Raw genomic sequence first — 17,928 nt, forward strand, 5'->3', positions numbered from 1 at the left:
AGTGTATGGTGAAACTGTCATAATGTTACCTAGCTGAATTTTGTTATTGTTTATGGAATAAATAAAAAGAAAAGTTTAAAATACTGCTTTAGAATCATATGTAACAGAAATCGAACCATTTCTAATAAATTCCATGTCCCCAATAAAAAGATCTTCATTGTCTAGAGCAGTGTTTCTCAAGCTATCAGTAGTAAGATAACCATTTTTTTCTCAAATCCATCTCAGACTGATACTATCATAAAACAAAATAAGAATGAATTTTAAAGTGAAAAGGGAAAAAAGATATGCAAAATAAAAGCCCCAATGTATTCAATTCAACGTGTAAAATGACAATTTAAAACAAACAGAGGGAAAAATTAAAGAATTGCAAAAATTTTGACACAGATCCAATAATTAATGTCAAATTACCATAGAAGGTTCTAACCATGCTTTTCAAAACACTTTGACTAGGACTGGCAGCATTACCATCATCTGTGAACTTGTTAGGAATGCTGAATTCCAGGCCTTACACTAATTCTACTGAATCAGAATCTAAATTTTAACATGATTCCTAGTTGGTTTGTGTGCATGTTAAAGTTTGAGAAGCACTGGGCTAGAGTTTTGTGTAGGGATATTTTCTGCCCCTTGAACTGAGGAAACATCTTCTAGTGTGTCCCGTCTTCAAAGACCTTAGAACAAATGGTGTCCTTGTTTTGTGGTCTAGATTGTTCTGCAGAAATGCAGTCCTCTCAAAGTGTCAACACTGTTTACTGAAAGTAATAAATGCTCATTTGCCTGGTACCCAAGAGATGTCAATTTTCCATAATTCCCTACAGTTCCCACATCATTTTACTTACCACTCACCCATGGACCCTGTTTTCTTTAGTCAGTACTTTCCCAAATTCTATTCCCACTGTGTTCAGTATTTTAATATTTGATATGTCTAAAAAAACTGGAGTCACACAGCAGAGCCTAGAACCCCAGCTAACCACAGGAAGGTCAGTGTGCTACATACAAACCAATAGCCACTTCCTTGGTTTTAAATATCATTACTCAAAGAAATTGAAAAATGCTTTTGATCTCATTTATATCCACCACTTCAACTATCACCTAGATTCCCACAAATCTCTCCTGAGTTCCTAGATTATATTTTCAGTTGTAAACTGCCTAACTCCACTTGGACATTCTGCAAGTTCCTCAGACTTATTTATTCAAGATCATTTCATAATCCATTTACCCTCTGAGTGTGCTCTAGTTCAGTAAATGGCGCTACCACTCATCCAAGCCAGAGAGAAAGATTCACCAGCAACTCCTTTCTCTTCCATCCTCAAATCCAATTGGCCACTGTCAACTTTCCTGCCAATCTATCTTCATTGGTACTGCCTTAATTCAAGCTTTTGTGGTACTTTACCTGGCCTCTTACAAACATTGTCCTAATTCAGTGATATCCAGACTTAGAATTAACACCTGGAAATTTTTGAATAAGGAAAAAATTAGCTGGGGGTTTCTGTCAAGTTGCCAACTGTTTATTTTGCTAAATAAAGATTTAAAAAAATAAAACTAGGGCTGTCTTCCTCAAGGCTGCCTGGATGACCATGCTGTAGTTGCCTGCATTTCCCAAAGGACAGTATTTTGGATAGGAGAAGAAACTCCAGGTACAGCCTAGGATCCTGCTGGCCTAGCAAAGGGTGGCAAGGTTATTCTCTTTTGAGTCTTCTAGAGGGGTTGGGCTCTGAGGCAGAAGCCTGCCAATTCTTCCAAAATTGTGTAGCTTTTGTATCTTAAGTTGTTTTAGTTTATAAACTAATCCTATAGAAATAAGGAAATTAAAAACTAGGGGAATGATAGGGGAACTCAGGAGCTAAAGATTTGGGCCTTAATTGATAGGCTTAAGTGACTCATGCAAGTTGGAAAGCTGTTGTTTCAAAATTCTGCAGCTTTTGAATAGACCCCTTGCCTCCAGAATTTTGCCTACATGGTGGTGGCAGGCTTCAGGACCCTATTTGTTATTTGGTAACAATACAGTAAGGAAGAACTCCCAATGAAAGCAGTTTAGCAATGGGCCAGATTTTCCATGCAGAAGTCCCCACTGTCAGTGTAAGAGATGTCCAAGCGTGTAGATAATTTTTATAAAATTTTATTTGAACCACATTGATGACATATGCCAGGGAGCAAGATCTTAAATACTCCAAAAAATAATAGTTTTGCAACCTCTTTTATGAATTTGAATTAAAGCATGTTGAAAGATTAGAAAGAGCAAGGTAGGGATTGCAGTGGTGTCAAACTCAAAGAAAAATAAATAAATAAATAAAACTATTATCAACAAACCACAAGTGTTGGCAAGGATGTGGACAAAAGACACCCCTCGTGCCTTGTCGGTGGGATTGTTAACTGGTGCAGCCACTGTGGGAAAAATACAAAAATTCCCCCAAAATAAAAATAGATGTCCCATATGAGCCAGCAATTCCACTTCTGGGTACTTATCCAAAGAAATCCAAAACACTAATTTGAAAAGATATATGCAGCCCTATGTTTATTGCAGTATTATTTACAATAGCCAAGATATAGCGGCAACCTAAGTGCCCATCAGCAGATGATTAGACAAAGATGTGGCACATATATAAAATGGAATATTAGCCACAAAAAATAATGAAACCTTACCATTTGTGACAGCATGGATGGACCTAGAGGGTATTTATGCTAAGTGAAATAAGTCAGACAGAGAAAGATGAATACCATACAATTTCACTTATATGTGCAATCTAAAGAACAAAAGAAACAGAAAACAAAACAGAAACAAAGTTAGATACAGAAACAAAGTTAGATAAAGTTAATGATTGCCAGATGGGAAAGAGATTGGGTTCAGAGGTGAAAAAGGTGGAGAAATTAAGAAGTACAAGTTGGTAGTTGCCAAATAGTCATAAGGATATAAAGTACAGCATACAGAATATACTCAATAACATTGTAATAACTACATATGATGGCAGGTATGTACTAGACTTATCAGGAGAATCACTTCATAAATTATATAAATGTCTGACCACCATGCTGTAGACCTGAAACTAATATAAAATAATATTGTATATAAACTGTAATTGAGAAAAAAAGATAACCACTGAATGTTTTAGCTGATCCAATAAAACACAATAAGGAAACGAGGATAAATTAAATAGGTAGGTAGGTAGATAGGTAGATAGATATATATATATAAATGATAAAAAGGAGGTGATACTGTTCTCATTATTTATAAATAACGTAAATCTGAAAGTTTCAAGAACAGTGTGAAAAGCTATTACAATTAATAGAAAGTTTAGTAAGTGTTCTGGACACAAATGTGAAATATAGCTTTACTTTTTTCATCAATATTCACTTAAAAGGATAATAATAATGGTTCAGGGCAAGCTCCTGAACCATTACAGTTCATATTTTATATGTCTATATATGAAAAAATACACTTGTAAAAGACCTAGTTGATGAAAAAACAACCAAACCCAATGGAGACCTAAAGCAGATCTGAATAAGTGAAGAACAGTGCCATATTTCTGGATGAGATGGCACAATATTGCACAGATAAGGATACTTCCCAAATTAATCAACAAATGAAATACAATTCCAGCTAAGTCCTGCCAGATGTTTTCTGAAACTTAACATATTGATTTCATTTATTTTTTTACAATGGAATATTTTATTGTATTTTTCTATTACCATTTATCCCCTTTTTATCCTCCTCCCCCTTTTAATCACTACATTATTGTTCATGTCCATGAATATATTGATTTAAAATTCATTAGAGAAATAAAGGCATAAGAATGAACAAAAACAATGGGGAAAAGAAGACAAAGAAGTTGACCTGCCAGCTATTAAAATATACTGTGAAGCTACAGTAATTAAAAGTGTGGTCCAGTACTGGCCAGGTGGCTCAGTTGGTAGGAGCATCCTCCTGTACATCAAAAGGTTGTGGATTTAGATTCCTGGTCAGGGCACATACCCAGGTTGCAGGTTCCATACTTAGGTCAGAACACCTATGGGAGGCAACCAATCTGTTTCTTTCTCACATCATTCTTTTTCTCCCGCCCCCCCCCCCCACCTTTCTCTCTCTCTAAAATCAATAAACATAGTCTTGGGTGAGGATTTTTTAAAGTGTGGTTTATATTTTAATACTTCACTATGTATCTGCTACAAATAACATAGAATAGCAGCTTTATGTTGTTTAAAAATATGAAATAAATGCTGGCATACTATAAAAATAAAATAAATACATAAAAACTATTTATTATAAAATCACAGAAGACAAATTTAACACCAAAAGATAATCATAGAGTCTTTACTAAAATACACTACATAGTCTTTTTTTTCTTCACCAAAGGGCTATGAGACACTAAAAGCAAGCTCCTGAACCATTACTTGAGAATGTAAAAAGAGAGTTTGACTTTTAATGATAAAGAAAATGAAAGACAAAGCACTTAAAGCCTCCCAAATTGGACCCCTCTAATGTTCTGAAGCGTTACTTCTCCCAATTTCTGTACATTCCCTCTGTGAAAGAGATTACAAATGTATTTTCTTCACTCAAGATTCAGAAGTGTACTCTGGTCAACACAGCCTTAAAGAAACATTCTTCTTGAACTAAACTAATGGCAGAGCTGGAGTGGAAAAGTGGTCCCATTCTTTTCCCAGTGGTTTTACATCCTTTTTTTTTTTCCTTCCCTTGGCCAAAGTTGCAATAGTACCAGACCATGGAGGAAGATGGCAGGTTCCTTGTCAAAAGCAATTTTTTATTTGTCTTGGAGTTGAACTTTCAATGGTGTTAATTTGGGGGAGGAGTGATTATGACACTGTTTTAATACAGTATTCTATCTAAAGTATTTGGAGTTGTGGTTATTGAACATTTTTTTTTCACTTCCAAGGATTTTTTCTTTTTTAATATTTTTTTGATTATGCTATTACACTTGTCCCAATTTTCCCCCTGCTTCCCCCTCCACTCTGCCTCCCCTCAAAATGCTTCAGGAAATCCCCATACCATTGTTCATTTCCACGGGTCTTGCATATATGTTCTTTGACTAATCCCTTCACTTCTTTCATCCAGTTCCCTCTTCCCTTCCCACTTACAGCTGTCAGTCAGTTTTACAATCTAATAAAGTCAATCAAGTCTTCATTCCAGAAAAATGAACATACTCAGAATTTGTCATGGAATTGCAGAAGATTCACAGATTAGAAACTTCTTTATTAGGGCCATGAATTCCCAAAAACATTTTCCCCACACAAAATGACATTTCTTAGACTATCTATTCATCTCCACTGGCCCGAGATAATAACTCTCATTTATTTATTGTCTATGTTCCAGGCATGTTCCATGAATTATCATTTCTCACAACAACCCTGCATGGGAGGCATCTTTCTTATTTTACATTTAAGAAAATAGAGACACACTGAGATAAAGTATATTTCCTTAGCATCACATAACTAATAGTCTTGAAATAGCTACTGTTTAACAGATGCGTAAAAGTGTTTTCCTAATAGCTCCCTTTATCGTTATGTAGTGTCCTTCTTTGTTTCTTACTATAACCTTCGTTTTAAAGTATATTTTGTCTGATATAAATATTGCTACCTCAGCTTTTTTTTTTTCATTTCCATTTCCATGGAATATTTTCTTCCATGCTTTCACGTGGAACCTGTAGAAACTTTTATTCTGAGGTGGGTCTCTTGGAGAAAGCATATGTGCAGGTCATGTTTTCTTATCCATTCATCTACCCTATGTCTTTTGATTGGAACATTTAATCCATTTACATTTAAAGTTATTATTGATGAGTACTTATTTATTGCCATTTTGTCCTTTATACCTACATTCCTCTTTCTCTCTGTCTCTCTGCCCCTTTCTTCTTCTTCTTCTTTCTTCTCCTTCTCCTTCTCCTTCTTCTTCTTCTTCAAGCATGTCCTTAAACATTTCTTGCAATCCTGGCTTAGTGGTAATGAACTACTCATGCCTTTTTTGGGGGGGGGGGGTCTGGAAAACTATATTTCCTTCAGTTTTCAATGATAGCCTTGCTGGGTGGAGTAGCCTTGGTTGCATGTCCTTGTTTCTTATCACTTTCAATATTTCTTGCCAATTCCGTCTGGCCTGAAGTGTTCCTGTAGAGAAATTAGCTGACAGCCTTATAGGAACTCTCTTGTAGGTAACTGTGTCTCTCTTGCTGCCTTTAAGATTCTCTCTTTGTCTTTAACCTTTCCCATTATAATTATGATTGGTCTTGGTGTCGGTCTCTTTGATTCATCTTGATTGGGAGTCTCTGTGCTTCCTAAACTTGGATAGGGAAGTTTTCTGCTATTATTTCTTCCAATAGGTTCTCTATCCTTTGCCCACTCTCTTCTACTTCTGGTGCCCCTATGATGTAGATGTTATTACACTTGTTGTTTCAGAGGTCCCTTAGACTTTTCTTGTTTATCTTAATTCTTTTTTTTTTCTCATGTTCTCCTCAGGTGCTTACTGTATCTTGTCTTCTAATGTGCCAATTTGGTCTTCTGCTTCATCTTACATGCTGTCGATTCCTTCTAGTATATTCTTTTTTAAAAGATACTATCTATTCATTTTTAGAGAGGGGGGAAGGGAGGGAGAAAGAAAGGGAGAGAAACATCAATGTGTGGTTGCTTCTCACACAACCCCTACTGGGGACCTAGCCCGCAACTCAGGCATGTACCCCAACTGGGAATCAAACTACCTTTGGTACATAGGCTGGCACTCAATCCACTGAGCTACACCAGCCAGGGCTTTCTAGTATATTCTTCATTTCAGATATTGTACTCTTTATTTCTGACTGGTTCTTTTTTTATGCTTTCTATGTTCTTTAAAATATTTACTATCTCTTTGTTCAAGTTCCCACTGAGATCATTTATTCTTCCTCCGATGTTCTTGAGCAACCTGATAACCATTATTTTTTTAAGATTTTATTAATTTTTAGAAATGGGGAAGGGATATAGAAAGAGAGGGAGAGAAATGTTAATGTGTGGTTGCCTCCTGCATACCCCCCACTGGGGCCCTGGCCCACTACCCAGGCATGAGCCCTGACTGGGAACTGAACTGGTGACCCCTTGGTTCACAGGTCAGGGCTCAGTCCACTGAGCCACACCAGCCAGGACTGATAACCATTATTTTAAACTGTGCATTTGGTATTTTGTTTGCTCCTATTTCATCTATTCCTTTTCATTCTTTTTCTGGGGATTTCTCTTGTTCTTTTTTTGTGACATTTTACACTGTCTCTGCATTTGATCTCTGTGTATTATGTAGACCTGTTATGATTCCCAAACTTGTTTTGATGGCTTCATGATGAAGGTGTCTTGTTGGGCTTAGTGACACAATCTTCTAGATTGAGCTCTGTGCTCCAGGAATGTTTCTCGTGGGTTATGTGCACCCCCTGTTGTAGGTTAGTCTTTAATCCTGCTCACCATTTGGTGGGTAGAGTTAACCCTTAAGGGTGGCTGGCTATAGAGTAAACCTTGATCACTGTGTATGAGACACTGTAGGGGCTGCCTCCCAAGGCAGGGCTGTTCCCAGCAGGGTCTGGGTGTCTGTCAGAATTCCCCTTTGGCATGGGGCTTGTGGGGCTAGTTGCATCGAGCTGCGATATGGTCTGAAGCCCACCACTGGTTGTGTTGGTTCTGGGTTCCACTTGGGCGGGGTTCAGGTACAGTTTGTTCTCAGATATTGTTTGTAATCAGCCTTGGGCTGCCTATCTGAATCTAGCACACTGTTCACTGTTTGTGTCTGTGTCTACTGGACCTGTGTGTACATTGAGGGGCCAGTCTGTGTGGAAAGGTTCGGCCTTTTCTTGCTTAGAGCTGGAGCAGATCCATGAAAGAAATAAGGCTCTGTGAAGTCTGTCTCTATCTTTCCACTACTCTGCCTCCCCCTGAGGTTGCCTAGTCTTCCTCCAAAGCCTTTCAGTGAGAGACTGTAGGATGAGCTCAGGCTAGTGGATATAGGGCTAGTGGGTCCTTTATTTGGGGGTTATGCACTCAGGCACTCAATGATTGGAAGTAGTCCCTGTCTCAAAGTCAAACCTCTCAGTCTCTGCCAGAATTTCCAACTTTACTTTTCCCTAGTGGAGTTCACTGCAGGTTCAGGTTGGGTACAGCTAGCCATCCTCTTTGCAGTAGCAAGCTTAGCCACCCTGGGCTCAGGAGGACAGATCAAAAGAGTCTCCAATTGGGGATAATGCTGGCCCAGCCTGCAGGAGGAGGTTAAGCTCTTCACCCTGGTCCCAGACAATAACATCCAAGGGTCTTGCACTTTGAAAACCCCCACTCTGAGCTGCTCTTTCTTCTTTCCACAGACCTGTGCCCAGTGGGGTTATTTGGGACTTGTCAGGGCTGATCTAAACAGTTTTCCTTTGGGGGTAGTGCCCATAAACCTTAGAAAGGAGGCAGGTACTTTCTCTCCTTCCTGGGATAATGTGGGCTGAACTAACAGGGTATATTGGATTTGCCTCCCTGCAATGTTGCCATGCAGTCTAGCACTGGACATCTGGTTCCTGGACATAATCTTCCCTGGGAGACACATTCCAAAAATCCCAACTCTGTGTGACACCATGGTCCCTCATACCACCAAACCAAGCAGGGAAAGGCCAGAAGTCCTCTTTCAACAAGGGCTTCAAACCCAGTAGTATGGGGCAGAAAGTCCAAGCTTGGCATGACTCTCTTCCACCACTGAACCCAGTGGGACAAGGCTGAAATCCCATCTTGTGCAGCTACACTCTGCCTTCAAACTCAGGGGGAAGGAGTAGGTCAAGTGGCCCAAAAAGTGGGGTGGGAGCACTGGCTATGCACTCAAGGTGTGGGAGATCTGTCCTCTTTCCCAAGCCACACAGTTTTGTCACTGTATGGGTATCAACCAAAAGCTTCCCCAGAAAATAGAGACTCCTTAAAGTCACTGCTGGGTGTAGCCAACAGACACCTCTGGAGAACCTGAGTGCAGCACTATGGCCTTTCCAGCAGTCAGAATCCAGACTATGGAGGAGTACTCCCCAGGCTGGTGCTGTAATAATAGGAGTGCTCTTTGTTGGGTGGCTGTGTTCTGATTCTCCCAGGCCGACTAAATTCTCACCGACTTTCGCCACCTGATGCTATGCAGGCTTCACTTCCTGTCTCTGTTGCTCTGCTTTTAAGTTATTGTATTCATTTGTCACTGATTCTTTTTATGTTTTCTATTTCTTGGTGTAAGTCCTCACTGAATTCATCTATTCTTCCCTTAAGTTTGTTGAGCATCCTTATAACCAGTGTTTTGCATTTTGTATCTAGTGAATTGCTTGTCTCCATTCTGTTTAGTCCTTTTTCTGGAGTTTTGTCCTGTTCTTTCACTTGGGGACATGCCCCTTAATCTTCTATTTTTGGCTGCCTTCCTGTGTTTCTATGTATTAGGTAGATCTTCTGTGTCTCCAAGTGTTTATAGAGTGACTTATGTAGATGTCCTGTGGGGCCTATTTTTGCAGTCTTCCTGGTTACTTGAGCCAGGTGTGTCCCTTGTGTGGGTTGTGTGTGCTCTTCTGTAGTAGTTGGGCCTCAATTGCTGTTGGCATGTCAGTAAGTGGGCTTGACCCTCAGGCTGACTACCCATGAAGGCTGGCCATGACTATAGCAGATTAACAGTTTCGAGAAGGCTGACCATACAGAGTAGGAGTTGTTTTAGCAGGGCCCTGGTGCCAGCTAAGTTGGCCCATTTGTGAAGCAGGTTGGAAGATGTTCTGGTATGGTCTGAAGTTGACCACTGAGTGTGTTGGGACTGGAGTTTCTTGGAAAGGGCTCCAGTGCAGGCCAAGATTAGCCACCATTTGTGTCAGGATTAGGGCCACTTGGCAGGGGCTAGGAAGTAATCTGTGTTTGGTTGCTGCCTATGCTGAGCTTGGAGGTGCTTGTGAAAGGCTACACTGTGAACTGAGGCTGGCTGCCATGAATGCCACGTTTGGGACAATTTGGTGGGTACCATGATACTACATGAGGCCAGCCACCACTTGTTTTGGGCTTGTGGCTGCTTAGTTGAAGCTTTGTTCCAGGCCATGACTAGCCACCACTTATGCCAGGCTTGGAGCCACCTGATAGGAGTTACACTGCAAGTTGAGACTGGTCACTACTTGTGCTGGGCTTGGGACAACTTACCAAGAGCTACAATGCATGCCAAAGACAGCTGCTGCTTGTTTGGGGTTTGTAGACCTTGGAAATATTTTGGGTAAGTCTGCAACATGATCTGAGGCAGGCTGTTCATGTGGAGGAGCTTCTGGTAGGGGGTTAAGTGAGTAAGATGTGTGAGACAGGGTCTCAAGGAATCACCAGAGCAGGGTGAACAGTGTGAGCCAAATCAATGAAGAACACAGATTTGGTGTCTGCCTGCAATGAGCCCACTGGGTTGAAGGAGAGCTCAATAAAAATAAATAAATAAATAATAAAAATAAAAAAAAACAGTGGTACCTACCTGCCAGCACTTCTGTCAATAGAGAGATTGGTCCTAATCCCTGTCCCTCCAGTGCTTGCTTTGAAGTTAGTCAATTTAGTTTACCCCCATGTGTCCCTAGCACCTGAGATTAGAACAAGTGAATTCGTAAGCTACTGAGTTTATGCACTGACCCCTTAGTGCATAAGAGCACTAAGAGCAGCATATCTCAGAGCAGCATATCTCAGTCTCTAGCAGTCCTTTGTCTTTCTGTGATGAAATCGCTACTGATTTTCACAGCTACATGTTACGGGAACTTTTTCTTCCCAGCACTAGTATCCCAGGCTGGGGAGCTGAGTGAGAAGTTGGGATCCCTTACTCATTATGGGGGACCTTCATATCCAAGATAACTTTTCCAATTTTTTATTGTCATACTGAGGGTGTGCAACCTGGACTTTCCTTATCTCTGCCCCTCCTGGCAGTATTCATGTGGCTTATTCATTATATAATTAGTTATAAAACTTCTGTTTAGCTATTTCTCACGTCAATTCTCCAGGGTGGTTGTTCTATAATTTAGTTGTAATTTTGATATGACTATGAGAAAATGTGAGCATAGCATTTACCTACTCTGCCATCTTGACTGGAAGTCCTTCATTGAATCATGCTTATAAAATATGTGATAATATGCACTGTTATGTACATTCTATTTCAAAAAACTTAAAGTAATGAAGCTATTGTACAAAAAGATTTAAAGTTGATACATTTGACTGTATAAAAACATGTTTCTTTCTGCATGGGACAACACTATGAGTAAAATAAAAAAGTTAATAAGAAACTGGGGAAAAGTTTGTAACATATACAATAAAGAACTAATTTACGTCACATATATTTAATAAGGTAAATGACCAAAAACTTAATAGAAAAATGAGAAAAACATAGGAGTTAACATAGTAAACCATGTACGAATAGCTTTCATACAAATGAAAAGGTACACAATCTAATGATAAAATAAATGCAATTAAAATTACCAAGACATATTTTTGCCTTTCAGCAGAGATTTTTAAAGTAACAACATGGTGCATTTTAAGAATATAGAGAAATTAACATTGTACTTTGCTGTCAAGAGCATGATCTTTATGGTATTCAGTTTGGTCATAGCTAAAAGATTTTTAAATAAAATATGCTAGGACCTAGTAATACCTAAAGATCAATTCCAATGTGTTCACAAAAGAAATGTATGAGAATACTTATAGCATTAGTGTTAACAATGGCAAAAGGTTGCAAACAATCTAAATATCCATTCATTAAGTAGTTAAATAAACTTTTGTATGCTCGTGCACAGAGTACTAAACAGTCATTAAAAATAAACAGTACTTATACAGAAAGATCTCCATAAAAATAAGTTTTATTATAAATACTTTAAAACAGTATTACTAGTATGGTGTCACCATTATACATTCTTAACTCCCTGAGAGTGCTATCATTAAGATACTCCATCTAGGAAAAAAATTTAAGGAAGAGTTATTCTTACAGAAGAATAGCAGCTAATAAATGTTGGAGGATGATACAATAAGAAAATCATTATTTGGGGGAGAAAGCCCAAGATGGAGAAGTAGGTGAAAGTTGCACTCACCTTTTCCCACAGTAACATTAAAATTACAATTAAATTATAACACATTGCACCTGGATAACCAAGTAAGGACTAGCTTAACAGAAGTAATATTACCCCAGACATATAGAAAAAACCACATTGAATATGAGAAATAGAAGGGGTGGATATGTGAAACAGCTGCCCCTGCACCCACATGTGTCAGTTGAGAATCAATTGTAGAGGTCCCCCCTTGAGAAGCTCAGAGCACCAGTGCCAGGAAGAGGAGCCCACATAACATCTGGCTCTCAAAATCAGCTGGGATTCCATCCATCTGGGTGAGACAAAGGCTGCTGAAAAGTAGGCATCCTCTTAAAAGGAAAATGCACACACTTTTGCTTGTAGCTGCTTATTCTGGACTCCAGCAAAAGGACATTGGTTCTAGGAGTGCCAGTCATACAAGGAAAGACTGACTTGTGTGGCTTCAGTGTGAGCACTGGAGAGACAGCCTCCAATGCCTCTGTGTTGAACCCTCCTACCACAAGTCCCACAGGCACCATGTTTGCTGGGTTAAGAACTCCCCCCCCCCCACACACACACACATGGCATTAGCTTCTTGAGCTACAGTAGCTCAGCCCTGATAACTACCTGGGGACACACCCTGGCCAATTAACATACAGCCTGGGGCTCTGTCAGTGGCAACCAGCCTGAATGCATGTGGTAGTTTTTCTTAAAAAGTGTTTGAAAAATTCCAGTCAAGTTCAGGGGTGCCAGACACACACAGGAAGAAACTGAGTTGTGTAGGTTTAGGACAAGGACCATGTTCCTGCATGCATAACAGGCACTATCTTTCTTGTGTTAAGGCCTTTCTCCACATAGTGAAATCTTCATCTGATTTAGCCTTGTGAACTCCAATAGCTCTACCCACAAAACTCCCTGAGATCCCACCATCACCACCACAAAGGCCCCAGTTGGTGGTGGCTGGCCTTGGTGTACCATGAGACTTTCGCTGAGCAGCCTCAAATGCAGCACTGGCACCAAGTTTAAAACTGTATTAACCTAGTAAACACAATTCATCCCTACATGGTGTCTTCCTGAGACCCTGCATAACACAACTCACTAAATGCCCAAGGCTCTTCAGTGGCACAGCCTAGCCAAAACTGGAAGGTGGCAGTGAATCTCAGGATGCCTTGGTCCTTCCACTGACCTGTCGCAGGCCTGGTACTAGTGGCAGCTGGCCTTGGTTAGCAACTTGGCTCCCTCACGTGCACCCAGGCCTAGCAGAAGCAGCTATCAACTGTGGATCACTTTGTAGTTCCCAAAAGGTAACTCAGGCATAATTCAGGCAGCATCTGACATTAACCTTCACTGAAGTCACTCCCAAAAGGCCCCAGAGCAAACACACCTGAGGGATGGCTTCAGAAGACAACAGAACATGATCCAATTAGCTTCACAAGTGGCAGACCCAAAGGGAGGTCTCAGTAGGCAGCACATGCTGCTAGGGCAAATTCTACTTCATGGACTCAAACTCTGAACAGCAGCTGGTACACTGTGGTTGTGGCCAGTCCTCATAGCCAGTGAGCCTGACAATCAACCCCACCCACAGACATGCCAATAGCAATCAAAACTCAACTGTAATAGGAGGGCACACACAAACCACACATGGAACATTCCTCAATCACCCAACTCAGGTTATCAGTAAGGCTGCACCACTGGTCCCCAAAAAACACCTATTATATAAGGCCAGCCTACGGAAACTGGGAGACATAGCAGATGTACCTAATACACAGAAACACAAAGAAGCACCCAAAATGGGGAGATAAACATACCCCAAATGAAAGAACCAGAGAAATTCCCAGACAAAGAAGCAAATGAAATGCAGGCAAGCAATTTATCAGATACATTCAAAACACTGGTTATAAGGATGCTCAAAGAACTTAGGGCAGGGGTGTCAAACTCATTTTCAATGGGGCCCACATCAGCCTCATGGTTGCTTGCAAAGGGCCGAATGTAATTTCAACTCTTTAACAGTTGAGGAGTAGTTAAATTTATACAGTCCTAAAATTATTTCAGCCCTTTGAAGGCAACCACGAGGCTGATGTGGGCCCCAGTGAAAATGAGCTTGACACCTCTGACTTAGGGGAAGAATAGATGACCTCCATGAGAACTTAAACAAAGAGATTATAAGCATTAAAAAGGACATGGAAACCATAAAAAACAACTAGTCAGAAATGAATAATACAATAACTAAAGTGAAAAATGCACTAGAAGAAGTTCTGGCCAAGATGGAGGTGTAGGTAGAAACCCTTCGCTTTCTCGCACAACCTAAAGGAAGATAACAACCAATCTAAAGTCAATAAACAACCAGAAGTGCCAGAAAATCAAACTGCATGGAACTCCAACAACCAAGGAATTAAAGAAACAGTCAACCAGACCAACCAGACCAGTAAGACAGGCCGACAGAGAGAACCCGCCGCAAGGCAGTGGACTGTGCAAGCGGGGCTGGCAGGAAGGACCCGGGGCAAGGCCGCCGACTAGACCTCGTGACAAGGAGGGGGCTGGCTGAGAGAACCTGGGGGAGGCTGCAGACTGCATGGGCAGGGCTGGCTGAATGGGAAACTGAGACTTAGAGCTGACTGTGAATTACAGCAGGGGTTGCCACGGTGGGAGAAACTCCCAGTTTTACATGAGTTTGTTGGAAAGTGGGGCTACAGCCAAGCAAGCAAGCCACATTGTTGCCTCTCTGGCCCCTCCCCCACAGGCAGCGCCTCAGCTCTGCACGGAGGGTTGCCCTGCCCTAGTGAACACCTAAGGTCCCGCCCCCTTACAACTTAACAGATGTGTCAAGACAAAGAAATATGGCCCAAAGGGAAGAACAGAGCAAAATTCCAGTAAAAGAGCTAAGCGACAAGGAGCTAGCCAACCTATCTGATGGAGAGGTCAAAACCCTTGTAATCAAGATGCTTACAGAACTGAGCTTGGTCGCAAAATGAAGGGACAAATGAAAGCTACCCAAAGTGAAATAAAGCAAAATATACATGCAAAAAAAAAGTAGTGACAGGAAGGAAACCAGGACTCCGAGTGGGCAGAGGGTTGGGGAATGCAGGGCAGAGGGGGCGATACAAAGGGAAAAATTGGGAAAACTGTAATAGTATAACCAACAAGCCCTGGTTCTCTCAGCCAGCCCCCTCCTTGTCACGAGGTCTAGTCGGCGGCCTTGCCCCGGGTCCTTCCTGCCAGCCCTGCTTGCACAGTCCACTGCCTTGCGGCGGGTTCTCTCTGTCGGCCTGTCTTACTGGTCTGGTTGGTCTGGTTGACTGTTTCTTTAATTCCTTGGTTGTTGGAGTTCCATGCAGTTTGATTTTCTGGCACTTCTGGTTGTTTATTGACTTTAGTTTGGTTGTTATCTTCCTTTAGGTTGTGCGAGAAAGCGAAGGGTTTCTACCTACACCTCCATCTTGGCCAGAACTTCTTCTAGTGCATTTTTCACTTTAGTTATTGTATTATTCATTTCTGACTAGTTGTTTTTTATGGTTTCCATGTCCTTTTTAATGCTTATAATCTCTTTGTTTAAGTTCTCATGGAGGTCATCTATTCTTCCCCTAAGTCAGGGGTGTCAAGCTCATATTCACTGGGGCCCACATCAGCCTCGTGGTTGCCTTCAAAGGGCTGAAATAATTTTAGGACTGTATAAATGTTACTTAAAAAAGAAAAATTCACTAGAAGGAACAAAAGCAAATGAGATAAACCAGAGAACTGAAACAGCAAATTGGAATACAGGTAGCAAAATAACACAATCAGAGCAGTAAAAAGAAAAAAATAATTTTAAAAATGATAATAGTTTAAGGGACCTCTGGGGCAATATCAAGCATAATAACATTTGTATTACAGAGGTACCAGAAAAAGAAGAGTGAGAGAAGAATTGCAAATCTATTTGAAGAAATGACTGAAAATTCCCCTAGCCTAGTAAAGAAAAAATACACAAAAGTCCAAAAAGCTCAGCGAGTTAAAAACACAATGAACCCAAAGAGGCCCAAACCAAAATATATCATAATTAAATTGTAAAAGGTTAAACACAAAGAGTGGACCTTAAAAGCAGCAAGACAGTTACCTAAATGAGAACACCTATAAAACTATCAGCTGATTCCTCAACAGAAACAATTCAGACCAGAAGAGACTGGCATGAAATATTCCAAGTGATGAAAAGAAAAGGACCCACAAAAAATACTCTACCCATCAAGGCTATCATTTGAAAAAGGAGGAATAAAGAGCATCAGACAAGAAAGAGGTAGAGGAGTTTATAGCCACCAAGCCAGTATTACAAGAAATGTTAAAGGGATTTCTTTGAATAAGAAAAAAAGACCCCAGCTAGTGTGGCTCAGTGGATTGAATGTTGGTCTGCAAGCTAAAAGGTCACTAGTTAGATTCCCAGTCAGGGCACATGTCTGGGTTGTGGATTAGATCCTCAGTAGGGGGTGTGCAACCACACATTTATGTTTCTCTCCCTCTCTTTCTCCCTTCCTCCATCTCTCTAAAAATAAATAAATAAATAAATAAATTTTTAAAAAGTCATTGCTTAAAAAATAATGGCTTATAATTTTCGGCGGATAGGACCTTCATATCCTTTGTTAAATTTATTCCTATGTATTTTATTCTTTTTGTTGCAATTGCAAATGAACTTGTTTATTTCTGCCCTGGCTGGTGTGGCTCAGTGGATGGAGTGCTGGCCTGCAAACCAAAGGGTCGCTGGTTGGATTCCCAGTCAGGGCACATGCCTGGGTTGTGGGCCAGGTCCCCTGGTGTGGGATGTGCAAGAGACAACCAAACATTGATGTTTCTCTTCCTCTTTCTCCCTCCCTTCCCTTCTGTCTAACAATAAATAAATAAAATATTTTTTAAAAATAAAAAAGTAATATAAATATGAATATTAAAATGGCAACAGCTACACACATATCAATAATCATTTTAAATCTAAATGGATTAAATGCTCTAATCAACAGACATAGGGTGGCTAAATAGATAAGAAAACAAGTCACATATACAAGGTCTGTCCAGATACTATCCAGCCATGTAATATGAAAAATAGAGACATTGATTGAAGAAGATACAAGATACAAGAACCAATGTAAATAAGACAAGGATGCCTCAGTCCCCTTCAAAATGGGCACCTTGAGACCTCACATGGTTCTGTCAATCACCATCAGCTGCCCCGTCATATTTTCCTGAATTTCATTGACAGTCTGAAATCTCTTCCCTTTCAAAGGTGATTTTAGTTTTGGAAAAAGCCAGAAGTCCCAGGGCACCAAATCTGGTCTGCAGGGGGGCTGAGTCACCTGGGTGATTTGATGTTTTGCCAAAAAACCCTGCATGAGATGGGATGCATGAGCAGGTACGTTGTCTCATGAAGCTGCCAATCACCAGTTGCCCTTTGCTGCGGCCTTCTGAATCATCTGAATAGTTTCCATGGAGGAATGTTCAAGCTTCATGTAAGACTTGATGCAGATTCGTTGCTCTACTCGCTCAGTCATTTTGAATGAGACAGCCACACAGTACACATGCTCACTCAATGACTAGTACACCCCCACTGACTAGTACAGTGAAGTCATCATTGTTCACACGTGTGCATTATGGTCCACTCTCCTTGGCTGCCAGGTTACATTGATGTCACACAAATGGTACTCATTATATTAACAGGGCTGGGCTTTTTCCAGGCATCTCAAATATCTCTCCTGCAACCGGTGAAACTGTACATTGGTCCAACCTTCTTGATGTAAAATTTGGCAAAACATCACATTACCCAGGTGACTCAGCCCCCTTACAACCCAGATTTGGTGTCCTGTGACTTCTGGCTTTTCCCAAATCTAGTCCCCTTCTCAGTCCTACTGAATCAGGCTTGCCAGGGTAGGCTCTGGCATCAGTGACTTTGAGGTTTGGAGATCAAAACATG

This window comes from Phyllostomus discolor, chromosome X (assembly GCF_004126475.2).
Source record: "Phyllostomus discolor isolate MPI-MPIP mPhyDis1 chromosome X, mPhyDis1.pri.v3, whole genome shotgun sequence".
NCBI lineage: Eukaryota > Metazoa > Chordata > Mammalia > Chiroptera > Phyllostomidae > Phyllostomus > Phyllostomus discolor.